Raw genomic sequence first — 14,158 nt, 5'->3', positions numbered from 1 at the left:
CACCACACTGTTAGATTAAGTAGTCATTTTACAGTCATTTTAAAAAGCTATAAAAAAAAAAGTATGTCTTTAGAAAGTTGTCATCAGCCTACTTATTTCATGCGTGTTCTCATCTTTATAAATGAAGGTCTGAATTTTCCACTTTTATTTTTAAAATTGAATTTTTTATTTTCTGATTTCTGTTATTCATTCTCTCATTATTCATGATGCAATGAACATTTTTTAATGTCCACCTGTGTAATAGGCACTGTCCAGTGCCTAGGAATAAAACACGAGTAAATAAAAGAGAATCTTTGCCCTTCAGAGACTCATAGGCTGATGGGAGAAACAGACATGTAAATACACATGTTCCAACATAATGTGATAATCTGAGATCACATTTGGACTGGGTTTCAGAGCTTAAATAGGAGTTTCTTTGTTAGAGGGAGTATCATACACAAAAGTATGAGCTGACAAATGGCCTCCTGTGACCAGACAATGGTGAGAAATTCTGTTCAGCTGGTGCAGATCGTGTATGGTAAGATGAGGGTGGGAAGTGAGTAGGAATAAGATGGCAGGAAATTTGGCTACAAATTTATGTGGAGGTAAGAGACTTATATGCTAAGCTAGGGATTTTGAGTTTTATCCTGTAGACATCCAAGGGATAAGTGGGGATGTTTAAATATGGGAGAGGTCTTTACTGTTAATGAGGTAGTTCTGGTAGGGGCTGGATCTTCCTTCTCTTTGCTTGGGTCTTGAACCGTTTGCAATATTCTTCAAATAGTTGGGAGTTAGAAACCAGGAAATCACTTTTGAGGTGGTTCATATCAGACGGCAAGTGTGTTTTCTAGTATTGAATGCCTGAATTAGGCTGTTACTCACCCAGTCACAGGTATGATCCAACAATGTAGTTCCCCAATGGGAAGCTGATCCAGTAAGATTTTTAGCATGAAGGAATGGAGAGAACCTGTGCCCGATGGGCAGCTGCCAAGCTATAGGCATGGCATGGGTGAGTTATGCATACCTAATTGCTTCTTCCAGATTCACTAATTAGATTTACTAATTTCAGGTTTTTGAGGAGAGGTAAGTAAGAGTGAGAGACACACCATGAGTGTTATAACAGTGATTGATTGTTTTCCCCACATGGAAGGAGGTATCACGAGTGTGGAATAAGCATGTTGCTCCGTGGTGGCAGTGATGTTGAAAAAGATGGCCTGGAATTAAGACAGAATAGTATCAATGAAACCAATTAAAAGACTGTTTTCATTAGTTTAAGTGGCTACTGACTAAGGCCCAGATTAAGGTAGAGGAGATAGAACTAGAGAAGAACATCCAGAATCAAGGCATATTTCTTAAGGAGAATGGTCAGGATTTCGTCATCTGTTTGATAAAGAGATTGAGTGTGTAGTCTCCAGTGTGAGAGTGTGATCAGATGTTCCTAAGGCTGATGGAACTCACAAGTGCAGCATGTAGAAGAAACCTAAAGAAGATGGTGAGATGTTGTATTTGGATTTGCAAATCTATTCAACGACTGGAAATGGGACTAGAACTAAGAAAATAGAAAATGATTGAAAACAGACATTGGGAATCATAACATATCATTTGTCTCTCTTTTCATTGTCGTAACCTAATGCCTAGAACAGTGGCTATTCACTGATTGAATTAATGAATGAAAGCTGTTATAGCTAAGTTCTTAAAAGTACGATAAAAGAGGATATGTGACATTTCTTCTGGAAATCCAGAAGCATCTCACCTACCACATTATGAAGAGGAAAAAGTCAGCTTTTGTTACTGCTCCTTTTCAGATGGTAAATATCTTGAGGAGGACATGGCATCAAGACAGTTTATTCCATGGTTCTGTACCTTCCACCTTTTCCTAATGCATATGTTTCCTTATGCTGTCATTTTGTTTTATGATGCCTGAGTAATAAACATTGATATATCTTTTGTACTACAGTGATGAGAATGCACCATTTTTAGTCTTCCCTGTACATTGCCTTGCTTTTAATTACATTTTGGGCAAGAAGCATTCTCAGGAGCTTAATAGTAAAACTGTACATGTTTTCTTAAACTCTGCCCTAATTATCAGATTTTTTTCTTGCTGAAAGATTTATTGTCTTTCTATTATTTACTGTGCAGAGTGAGGATGAAGTGGTGGAATCTAATGCCAGTACTAGCATTTCTGCAGAATAACCGTTCAAAATAATGGAATCTTTGCACAGTTTTTCTTTGAAATTATTTTAAAAGGGTGGAGGTGATGAGGAGGGAGGTCAAACTGATAACAGTGTTGAAAGTGATTTGGAATCAACATCACATCACTTACAACTGCCTTAGACATCCATTTGAAGCACAACATGATATTTCTGTAATTATTTTACTTCCCTCTAATAACTGCATAGGAATAGGTTTGTTTCCCCAGTGAATAGCTCTGTTCAGAGCCTTCCCTTATCTTTATTTTCCAGGTTTCACTAGTTGTTGATATCATATGCATTCTTACAGGGAGACAGTGGATAAATCAGTAGTTTTCCATCAAATCAAAGATTACATACAAGAAGCAGAGCAGTGGCATGTAACAAGTTTTGCTGGGGAAGGAAGGTAGAAAATGAAAACATAACCATTGTTTCAGAGAACAGAAATCATAAAACATAGGCAATGTTATTCAACATATAGTGAATATAATAGTTGTCCTTCAACATATAGTGAAGATAATAGTTGTCTTGAGCTTTATTGACCATGGCCTATTATATTTGTCTTTCAAATACTTGTTAGCTTATGGTATATTAAAAGTTTATTCTGAAACTTAATATTCTTGTGAAATGTGAAACTACACTCAGCTGCTATGAGATGTAAAATCAAGATATAAAATTTAAATTATAAAGTAATGGTGTAGATTTTATACTAATGTTCTTAGTAATATGTATTTTATATTGTAGATTATTAGTGTTAATTACCTTGTGTTTGTATCCTTGGCTCAAAGCACAAAATAAAAAGAACAACATACCTGTTTAAGATAGTCTTTCATTAAATTAGACAGTGACCTGCATAAATGTAAGTTGTAATTGTATAAGTTGGAAAATTATATCAAATCATATTTAATATCTATCCCCCAAATATGGAAGCTACCGGATTCAAATGTAATATGCACGTGTAATTTATTAGGTGTCTTGAATGTGCTGGCATTGCTGGAGGAGAAAGCCAGCACTAACTTTAACATCAGCTCAGGGGTCCTGCACGAGCTTTATATGGACTAATGCTGTCCAGTGCCAACCTTTTCTCCATGCGAGCCATACTTATAATATTTTGTAATCATAAAGTTCTTTAAAATGTTTCAAAAGGACTTTTACTTACACAACCATTTTTTTTCATGCAAGTACATGAAAGGCTGTCAAGAATATTATATGCATTATGTGTTCAGCAAATATCCAGTGATTTTCCAAGCCCTCTGAAAAGTGTATTGACAATTCACTTGGTTTAATATGGCCCAATGTTTTCCCCTATATTTGCACACTGCTGCCAAATGAACTTCTACATCAACAGTATCATTGCATTACTCTCAGACTTTAGAATCTAAAATTATTCTCCCCTGATGGTGGGATTGAAACCAAATGCCTCAGTTTAATTTTGACACTCTTCTAATCTGTCCTCCTAAATACTTGTGGGAACTTATTTCCCATTCTTTCATTCTGTATTTATTAAGTATACAAGATTCTGTTTTAGAGGCTCCTGGGTACACAAAAGTGAATACATTGTCCCTGTCTGCAGGAGCTTGCAGTCTAATAGAGGGAGAAAAATGCACATAAATAAAAATGCTATTAGGTAGAAAGTGACTCAAGGAGAAAGAGATAAACTGCTGGTGTAACACACAGAGTGGAGAGATGACTTCCAGCTATAAGAATCAAAGAAGGTTTTATGGAGGCAGTGGCATTTGTAATAGAGTTGAAGACTGGGTAGGAATGAAGAGAACAGAGTCAGGGGAAAGGACATTGGATACGTTCATGGACTCGTTCCTTGGGCTAGATCATAAGGTACACAATGAGAAATAGTAGAGTAAAAATGGAAAAACATATCATCGCTAGTTCACAAAATGTTTTTAGTGTTAGGCTAAGATATCTGAGTTTTATTCCAGAGTTGGTGGGTACTGGAAGTCTAACGGGGCAAGTCAATTAAATATGTTCCCTCACACACAGAGGGAACATGTATTAAATGGGTGTCTCCTTTTCAGCTCCTGCTCTTCTCCTATTTCACTCTGTCTATCTTATATATTCTACATTATATTGACAATAGGACTGCAGGATTCCTCCTCGGGCTTTAGTTCAGGTTGTGTTTGCTGCCACTTTAAAAAATAAGTGGTTGGTTGACTCTATTTTTACCTGGATTTATGTTCTTTCTTAAGGAACTTTATCCATCCTTGTAACTGTATCTAATCTCAAGATGCAGGGCCCTCTCCTGAGGTCTAGGTGTGTATCTCCAAATGGCCCTGAAGACCTCCAGGCTTTTCTAGCTGGTATATCTGTAGCTGATTTGAAGGATCAGCTGATTTGAATTTAGGTTCAAATCCTAAGAGCATGATGTTGGTAACTTAGTCTTGGTTTCCTCAGCTACAAAATGGAAATAATACCTATTCTGCGAGGATCCAAAGAGACAATTTATTTGGTGCCTAGTCCAGAACCAGCCACATGTTCATGGAGGCACTCAATAATGTGTGTCATTGTTATCATTATGAACCCTATTGAATATAGCCTTTGCCAATACCAAAGATATTTCTTGACTGCATGGTGATTCAACTAGTGCTCTATATAAAGAAGCTATATTTTTGAATCAAGTATTTACTCATGTACTAAAAATGTTTAAAAGAAATTCTACCGTGTGATTTAAGTTTGTGTTGAAGTATGCCTACAGCCGATTGACAAGGAAAAAAAAAGTCATAAGATGGATATCAAAAAATAACATTAATGAGCTGCTAAAGCTGAAATTACAGGAACTTATGAAATTGGTTAAACATAAAAACCATTAAACTGTTTACTGAAGCTTCACAGATATACTGCAGCTAATGAGCATTTCTGCTATTTAAATAAGCCCAAATTGAACACACATTACAAGGATACATAATTAGTCATGGCAGTCAAACACACATAGACTTAGTTTTAAAGCTCTATTTAGGGAATCTTTTCCATTTGATTTATTTTGTTAATTAAAATATTTTTCGATATTCACTTATATTTTAATAATATTGTTTTCGCAAGTAGTATAATTTACTACTGGCTTTCTATTTGTTTTTATTTATGCTTTAAATTCAGCAAATGGGGATTTTATATTAAACATTTTTCTTAATCCCTTTCTGTAATTATTTATATCACTTGATGGTATCATTCAGCATTTTAGAACGTTCTTTCAGTGAGAAGTATATATATAACATTTCAGTAGCCTTTCTCCTTTTGTTCACAGTCTCCTAATTATCGAGAAGTATTAAGCACCCAAATGTGCATAGAATTATGTTGATTATGGTCCAAATCAGATTAAAGGATGATCTATTCCTTCAAGGAGTTTGTAGTCTTAAGTAGATGGTATCATTGAATATAAATAAGCAAATCAAAGTGTAGCATTTGGGAATCCAACAGAGAATTTGAAAACAATCCCCATATATTTCCTTCAAGGACACTGACCTCCTTGAGGAGATCTCTTACAGATAAAATGAAATCAAATCTTCAAGGAGTTTAGAGTTTTAAATAGATGGAATTATTGCAGAGAAATAAGCAAATCAAGGTGAAGTGCTTGGACAATTTTAATTCTGAATTGATTAGTTGGTCAGTTTAGCAAATGAGAATGAGACTCCCCATAGAATACAAGTAAAATAAAAGGAGTTGCTACAGGCTATTATTGACATCCATCTTTTATATTTAACTTGGGCAGCCTAAGCTTGTCCTGAGCATAGAGGGGAAGAAAATGAAATCTGTACCTTTTACACTGCCTGAATTCTTTAAGTAGATCCAAGCTGAGCATTATTTAACCCTAGCAGTAGAACAAACAAATAGTTAAATCAATCAAAAGAGATTAACCAAGTGCCTGCTCTTTTCTAGTTAGTGTGTTTGTCACTGTACAAGCTTTTTTTTAGAAGCCTTTTTTTAAAAAAAGGAAAATATTTGGGTTTCCTCTCCACAATGAGCTGACTCTCTGTGGAAGTAAGACCTACAAGAAAAATAGCAAATTAAGACAGGATAATGTGAGTCCTAAATAAATGGAACAACAGCTGTTACATTTTCATATTACATTTTTCTACCAAAAAACATTTATTGAATTCCTCTTATGTGCCAATTATTGTGCTAGATGCTGGGGAAGGCACTGACCCGGATATGGTCCCTAAACTCAAGGAGTGGTGGAGGCAAAGCAAGTAACTGAAATAAAGGCACACAATGACTAGTTTAATAGAAAGTTGTTGTGGTTAATTTACCTAAAAGGGAAAAGAAAAGGTCCCATTGGAAGAGATGACCTAAAGGCTGTATCTGTAAAGCTGGTTAAGACTAGAGTTTTTTGCTGTCTCTCCAACCCCTATCTGCTTCATTTTAGTTACTCCCATGGTCCCCAGTAGTGAAGCTTTAAGAGACTGTTGTAGGCCCATTCCTGGCTTTCTCTTGCCCCATCCCAAGTGGGAGGGGGGGCTTTGGAGTTAGAAATAACGATTCAAACACTGGCTCTGTCACCCCTATTGGTTATATTTAGGATGGTAATACCTACCTTAAAGAGTTGTTTTGTGGTGTAAATGAGATATTATATGGAAATATCCAGCATCGTGCCTGCCTCATACAAGAGATCAATGAATGCTGATTGCTTTTCTTAACAGTCTTCATTAGGTGAGGATGATATAAATGAAATGTAAGAAGTAACTAGGAGAGAGTTTCCTTTGGATGAATTGTCAGAACATGGTAACTGACTCGACATTGAGACAATCGAAGAGAAAAGATTCAAATATGCCAATATTTTTAAGATCTATTTCTAGGTCATTTGAGAAAGAAGAATAGGAAAAAGCAGTAGTGAAGATTAAAGAGTGATCACGGAGGCAGGTGGAAAAACAGAAAGTGTGGTGTCTTTGAAGCCAAGATAAGGGACTTTTGTGAGGAGGAAGTGATAATCTGTTGAATGCTGCTGAGAAATCAAGGAAGGCGGTGTGACAGTTAGGGTGAGACAGGTGAGGTGCCTACCTGTACTTGTATGATCTTGAGCCCCAGGACCTTCTCAAGTTTTGTTCTTTGGCTACCTCACTCTTGTCCTGGTCCTGAAGCAAGGTGACCACTGAGAAGAATCCCTGGATGTGGCAATGTGGAGCTAATTCATCATCTTAGTGAAGAGTTTAGTGAAGGTTTGGGAGGCAAATGCAGGTCTGGAATGTTTTTTATGTTTTTTCTGAGGAAGATTTGCCCTGAGCTAACATCTGTCGCCAATCTTCCTCTATTTCTTACGTAGGTCGCCGCCACAGCCTGGCCTTTGATGAGTGATGTAAGTCCATGCCCAGGAACTGAACCTGGGCTGCCAAAGCAGAGTGCACTGAACTTAACCACTGGGCCACGTGGCCGGCTGCTGGAATGGTTTTAAAATGGGAAATACTGTACGTGTATGTACATGCTTATGGGAAACGTCTAATTTAGAGGGAATGGCTGATAATAGAGAAGAAAGAGCGTGTAACCTAGGGAGCAAAATCCCTACAAGGTAAGAGAGAGGATTGTAGGGCACATGTGGAAGGATTGGCCTTTGATAAGAGGGAGAGTTATTTGTTATAAGAATGAAGAGGGATAGAATGGGTACAGATACAGTAGGTTTGTAGTTTTGGCAATGAGAAGACAAGGGAGTTCTCATATGATAGCTTCTGTATTCTTTATGAAATATGAGGCAAGGCCTTCTCCTGACAGTAGGGGCAAGAAAAAGGAGCCAGGTCCATGGAAGGTTTGAGGAGAATAGAAAGGGTATGAATGATCGTGACAATGAGTAGGAGAGGTGAAAGGGCAAGCTTACTAATAATCAGTCATGAAATGGTGGAAGACCCAGAGGGAGCTTGTGAATTAGGTTTTGGGTGTGATGATTTGGAAGGGACAGTAGAACGTCCACATTGGAATCTATAACAGGCAGCTAGAAGTGCCAAGATAAAAGAGCTTGAGATAGTGTCTGAGGTCATTTTCGTAGAGACGAAGTTAAAGGCTCAAGATGACTATAATTTCTGGTAGAGAAAGTGTGTAGACTGTATATTTGAGAGCTGGGAAGAGGAAGATGAAGAGGTGAGGAGGAGCTGAAGCCCAAGGAGGACAGTTTAAAGGAGAGCTCGGATAGAGTAACATTCCATAAATCAACGAAGGAGATCAAAATTGATGTGATTCAACTCTTGGATGCTACAGAAAGGCAAAGGAAAGTGGACTGAGGTCGTAGAATTTGGTGAGCATGGAGTCCATATTTTCATTAGAGGGACAGACTAGAAGGAATAATTGGATGGTGAAAAAAGTAGGCAGTCAGTGTAAATTACTCTAAGAAATTAGGTAAAGGAAGATGTAAGAATGGCAGTGAGAACAGAGAATCATGTCAAAACCAGTTTTGACAAAAGCAAAATAGGAGAAGAGAATATGAGAAATACAATATTCTAAAGAGAGTCAGAGATGTTATTTGAGGTCCTGGAGGAGCAGGAAGGTGCAGAATCAAGTTTAACTTTTGAGGGGTTTACAGAAGGAAAATGATGACTCTTCACTGTGGATTCCATTGTGTTTGGGAATGGATGGCGTATTGATTCAAATACTTAGAAGCAGAGGGAGATGTGAAGACAAAGCTCAGGCCATCCGGACTTGATATTCTTAGATGAAGGCATTCTCTGGGTCTGTCCCTTCCTTTCCCCAGGTTATTCTATTCAAACAGAACTCTGATATCCTGGCCCTGTAATTAGAATTTATTTGCTCTTGCTGAGATTTTGCTTTCAGCTCTGAATTACTGAGATTATTGCCTCAGCTTGTCTTTTTGTTTCATTGTACTTTGATCCTATTGGCTGATAGGTTATGTAAAATTAAACAGAAGCAGATAGGTGAATTCGTCTGTGTTTTCAACGTATCATTTTATTATAAATGTTAAATTTTTTTATTTCCCCCATTGTTTCAGAGCATATCAAACTCTCCAAAGAATACTAATGATCCTTCTTCACTATGATTTCTGTTGTACTGTTTTATTGTTTATGGAGAATTAATTTATATTTGTGTACTAAAATATAACATTCTTGACGTCTTTTTATAAATACTGAGAAATATACTTGTCATATGCTTGTGGGTTTCTCTTCTACATATATGACAGCACAGCTACATCAGTTTAATTGACCTTGGCAATCTGCATCTGCTAGCGATGTGTCCCTGAGGGACGGTTTCTGCAATGTTGAGCTGTGGCTTATTGAAGAACTTGTGTGTCACAATACAATTAAGTCTATCTAAAAAAAATCATTTCATGCATAACATTAAATTGACTAAAAGTTCCTATTTCAAAACCATTTCTTGTTTTAAAGCTACCTCAGAGTGTCTTTGTTTTTTAAATAAGCTCATTCGAACATAGTAGTAATTAAAGCAGAAAATTAACATAAATCTTGAATGTTTGGTATGAATTAAGGATATTTTCATTCTTTTTAAAGACTGCATAAAATTCCAGGCACCATATCACTTAACACATTTCTCTCCCATTTGCAGAATAATATAGACTGTGAATAAGCATGTTTTGAGTTCTTTTTCTGTTCAACTATGGAGCTGCTGGGACATATGCTGCAGTCTCCATCAAGATGCAATATCATGGAAATTGTGGGAAAACTGTGCATGATGGTAGCAGAAAAATCCTCTCCCCCCACCCTCGTTATTTTATAAACAAGAAAGAAAAAATACAATCCTTCCATTAATATTCATTTAACACTTCATAGGAAATGGCAAGCAGTTATTTGGTTTGCAAATGTAAATATACATTTTTCATCTACTTATGCTTTCACTCCTTCCAAGCTAAATGAAGGCAGAACAGAAGATATGCTTCTGAGATTTATTTTCATTGTATTCTGAGTTAAATGTATCAGCAGAGATGTAAGAGAGCTGTGAGTTCATAGAAGGATGGTTACAATGATGAGGGGGATGAAAGTCTTCCTCACAAGAGGTAGCTAAATAAATGAACTCCTTTCTGACAAATTAGGAATAAAATGCATATGGATTTTCTTCATTGAATCCTTGATTTGAGTTCTAAGTTAAATACTTTGGAGCTTAAAAAATATGGTTAAATAATAGAAATAACTACTATATTTCAGAAGAGTCATTGAAATCATGAAAGGTGCTATTTGGATCCATAATCAGATTCAACAAAGTTTCAATAAATTGCTGAATTTATATTCTTTCTCTCTCTCTCTCTCTCTATACACACATATATAAAACATATGCTTAAATAGAGTCCACTGTGCCTTCAGGGAAATGAGCCTAACATTTGATGTTCAGGTTGCAGTGAACAGTCATTCTTGCATTAGTTGCTTAGTGCCACTGCTAGAAAACTTTTTTGACCTACTGTAGCATTGCTTGTATTCATGTAAGTTGTCCATGTTGTACTTTTTCAATGATCTTTTGTAGATATTGACAAATCAAAATATTAGGTATTAAAATGGAAATAATCTTTATTTTGATTGATGTGAGCTTTGCTATAACATGTTAATAACATCATACCCAACTGCTTGACCTCTCATTGTTTTTTCTGTTTATTTCTTAAATGAAGCTGTGAACTTGTTAAACTTGAAGGCCTCCAAAAAGACTAGGGGGAAAATTCAGTAGATAATTTTCAAAAGGGGGCTGAGATAATTTTCAATATGAAAGAAAAATCCTTTTCCATTTTGGAAACAGTGTCAGAGGTTGTTTGATTATTAATGAGGTTAGCTAGATACTACAAATGATAAAATAATTAAAACAGTTGATATTCAGGTCCAAGAGTTCAAAGTATAAATGAGTGAAATATTGAGGAAAGAAAACATATTTTTAAAAGTAAACTTGAGTATGTATGAATGTTTAGGGATATTTATATTTATAATTATATATATATAATATAATACCACAATGCGTATACAGTGGAAAGACCTATAATAGAAAAGCACTTTTTTATTTTTTTTGTGGTGAGGAAGATTAGCCCTGAGCTAACATCTGTCGTCAATCCTCTTTTTGCTGAGGAAGATTGGCCCTGGGCTAACATCTGTGCCCTTCTTCCTCTACTATATACACTATATATATATATAATATAGTATATATACTATATTATATATATAGTATATATACTATATATATATACTATATATACTATATATAATATACTATATATATATATACTATATATAATATACTATATATACTATATACTATATATATATATATACTATATATACACAATATCTACTATATGTGAGACGCCTGCCACAGCATGGCTTGATAAGTGGTACACAGGTGCATGCCCAGGATCCAAACCTGCAAACCCTGGGCCACAGAAGCAGAGCATGCATTAACCACTTAACCACTATGCCACCAGGCTGGCCCCAGAAAAGCACTTTCGAATTCACAAATAAATGCTCCTGGAGTGGCTTACAGTGTTAGTGCTAAATATTGTCAGAAATGCAAGAGTTACTTATTAAACTTATAGTAAGGTCTGCTGACTACTTACTGACTGAGTTAGTGATGGAGCTCTAATATTAAAGTGAATCATACTATATACATTTTTAAATTATAAGAAATTATAAAGCACATTACTTAAGAACTTCAATTGAATCCAGCAAATATTTATTCAGCACCTACTGTGTATAATGCACTGTGCTCAAGAGTAAATTCAGGTTTTCTGAGTCCTCAAAGTATATAATTTGAGGACTCCTCTATAAAAAAAGAAAAAATTACAAATTCAAATTTAGAAACAGGGCCTTAAAAGAGTTCCGTGCAAGTGAGGGACCCTGAAACTTAAGCTTCAAGAACGTCACACTATCTATGTCTTTGACTCTAATAGCTGCTGTGGGGAATCAAAAATAACTAAGGCATAATCTGTACCTTGCTCAAGTTTAGAGTGAATTCTGTGCTAACCTTCAAGGATATTCCTGTAAAAAATGAGAAAAATGTATAAAAGGGCTTTGACCTCCTAGTGAAATAACTTTGAATTCCTTTTCATTTAAAAAATCATCTTTATTTCAGATCTCTATGTAGGACGAAGTTGTATCAAAGTCTTGGACAAATAAGGTCATTTCTTCTACAGGAGAATTACTTTTTACTATATATATAGTATGTACACTATATACTGTATTTACTATATACTGTATTTACTCTATACTATATTTACTATACTACATATATAGTGTATACATATATAAAACCCGTTACATAAACCATTCAGTGATGGTGTGTTACAGTTACCATTATTATAATAGGTTGAATTGATGAGCCATGCTCACTATTGACTTTCTTCCAACTCAAGTAACTGTCAACAGATGGTAGTGATGATCTGTTATGCAATGGGGAACAAATGATAAAGGTCTCTTTCCATGTGACCTTTCAAGACATTAAAAAAACTTCTCAAAATGCCATTCTGCGTTGAAAATAATTACATGAATATTTAATTTTACTCTCAATGAAAGATGAAATTGCATCAGAGATACAAACAGTAGCAGATTTTTAAATAAAAATGTAAGCTCGATAGCATTGATCCATCCATTCATTCATTCATTCATCTGTTAAACTGAGTGTCTCCTATGCTCCAAATGTTGTGCTAGGCTCTGTGGTACAGCGACAAGTAGCATAGACACATTCCTGTTCTCATGCAACCTACAGTCTTGTGGGGAAAACAGAATCAACAATAGTCCTTTAATAGTTTTCTAAAATTCTAATATTCTTTAAGTAAAAAGCTACAAATATGTACCAGGGTGTATTTTTATGTTTTTGTTTGTTTATTTGTTTTTATTTTTTTGCTGAGGAAGATTCACCCTGAGCTAACATCTGCTGTCAATCTTTCTCTATTTTGTATGTGGGTCATGGCCACAGCATGGCCGCTGATGAATAGTGTAGGTCTGTGCCCAGGAACTGAACCTGGGCCGCCAAAATGGAGTGCGCCAAACTTAACCACCAGGCCATAAGGCTGGCCCTCTATTTTTATGGGTTTTTTTTTTTCTCTTATTTCTCAGAAGAAATTGGTTTTAGGTGTCATAATAACATTTTTCACATCTGATTATTTTATTTTAAACTTGACTCATTAATCTATTCAACTACTGACTTTTGTGTTCCAAGATCTTCCAGTCTTTTCTGCTTTGGTTTAAGTTGTTATATTCTCTTTTGAATTGGACTAGAGAATAGCTCTTTAGTCTGTCTGGAGATGCTGTACTTAAAATTCATGACATGAATACCTGGAGAGAACATTTTATCCTAAACACTGATTCAGTTTGCCCCATCATATATGGTGTTGGTTACTTTTCTTCATTTCTTCTCTTGATCAACCCTTTCTCTAACTTCTGTTCTTTTATCTCCTCCAAACATCAGGATCATGTGTCTATTCAGAGTTTCCTTTAAATATTTTCTTAAGGGAACTCACCCTCTTCTTTCTTCCATGACTCGTATAGATTCATTGGAACACAGCGTATTTACCAAATAATTTAAAACTGTTTTACAGAGCAATTTCCACAAGGAACTAGCAGTCATGCTGGCATTTGTTGATTTTTACAAAATAGAAACTGCTCGCTAAATGTAACTGTATTCTATGTCCGTTAAATTGCTTAACATTAACTGCAAATAATTTGGTAAAAATGTAGAAGACTTTGTCTTGTTTTATTTATAAAACTTCTTGCTGTGAAAGTAAGAGATTTTCCGTTGACCCAAATCCATGATGTAACTTGCACCTGTGAAACACAGGAGCAAGTTTGGGATCATATGAGCAATAACAAATCTGTAAAAATAATGGTTATGGACAAATGAAGTTTTAGAAAATGCACTGTATATTCATTTAAAGGGATTTAAATGGACTTTATATCCATTAAAATCTTTAAAGGGCTATACTTTCCTTCTTCATGGATCCATACTTCTTAAACATAAATACCAGATCTGAAACCTTGCCCAAATCTGGGTTCTTTAATTCTACATGTGAGGTGTATTTTGAGTTGGTCAAGTAAGTAAACTTTGAATGTGTTGTTAAC

General features: G+C 35.5%; 1 protein-coding gene across 2 annotated transcripts in view; it reads left to right on the top strand.

Annotated features, from left to right (window-relative positions):
* The window catches only part of DPYD (dihydropyrimidine dehydrogenase), a 776,746-nt gene that overhangs the window by 352,604 nt on the left and 409,984 nt on the right, over positions 1-14,158 (top strand). The window lies entirely within an intron of this gene.

The sequence above is a fragment of the Diceros bicornis genome, chromosome 4, assembly GCF_020826845.1.
Source record: "Diceros bicornis minor isolate mBicDic1 chromosome 4, mDicBic1.mat.cur, whole genome shotgun sequence".
Taxonomy (NCBI): domain Eukaryota; kingdom Metazoa; phylum Chordata; class Mammalia; order Perissodactyla; family Rhinocerotidae; genus Diceros; species Diceros bicornis.
The sequence above is the reverse complement of the archived record's forward strand: the minus strand, read 5'-3'. Positions and strand labels throughout refer to the sequence as shown.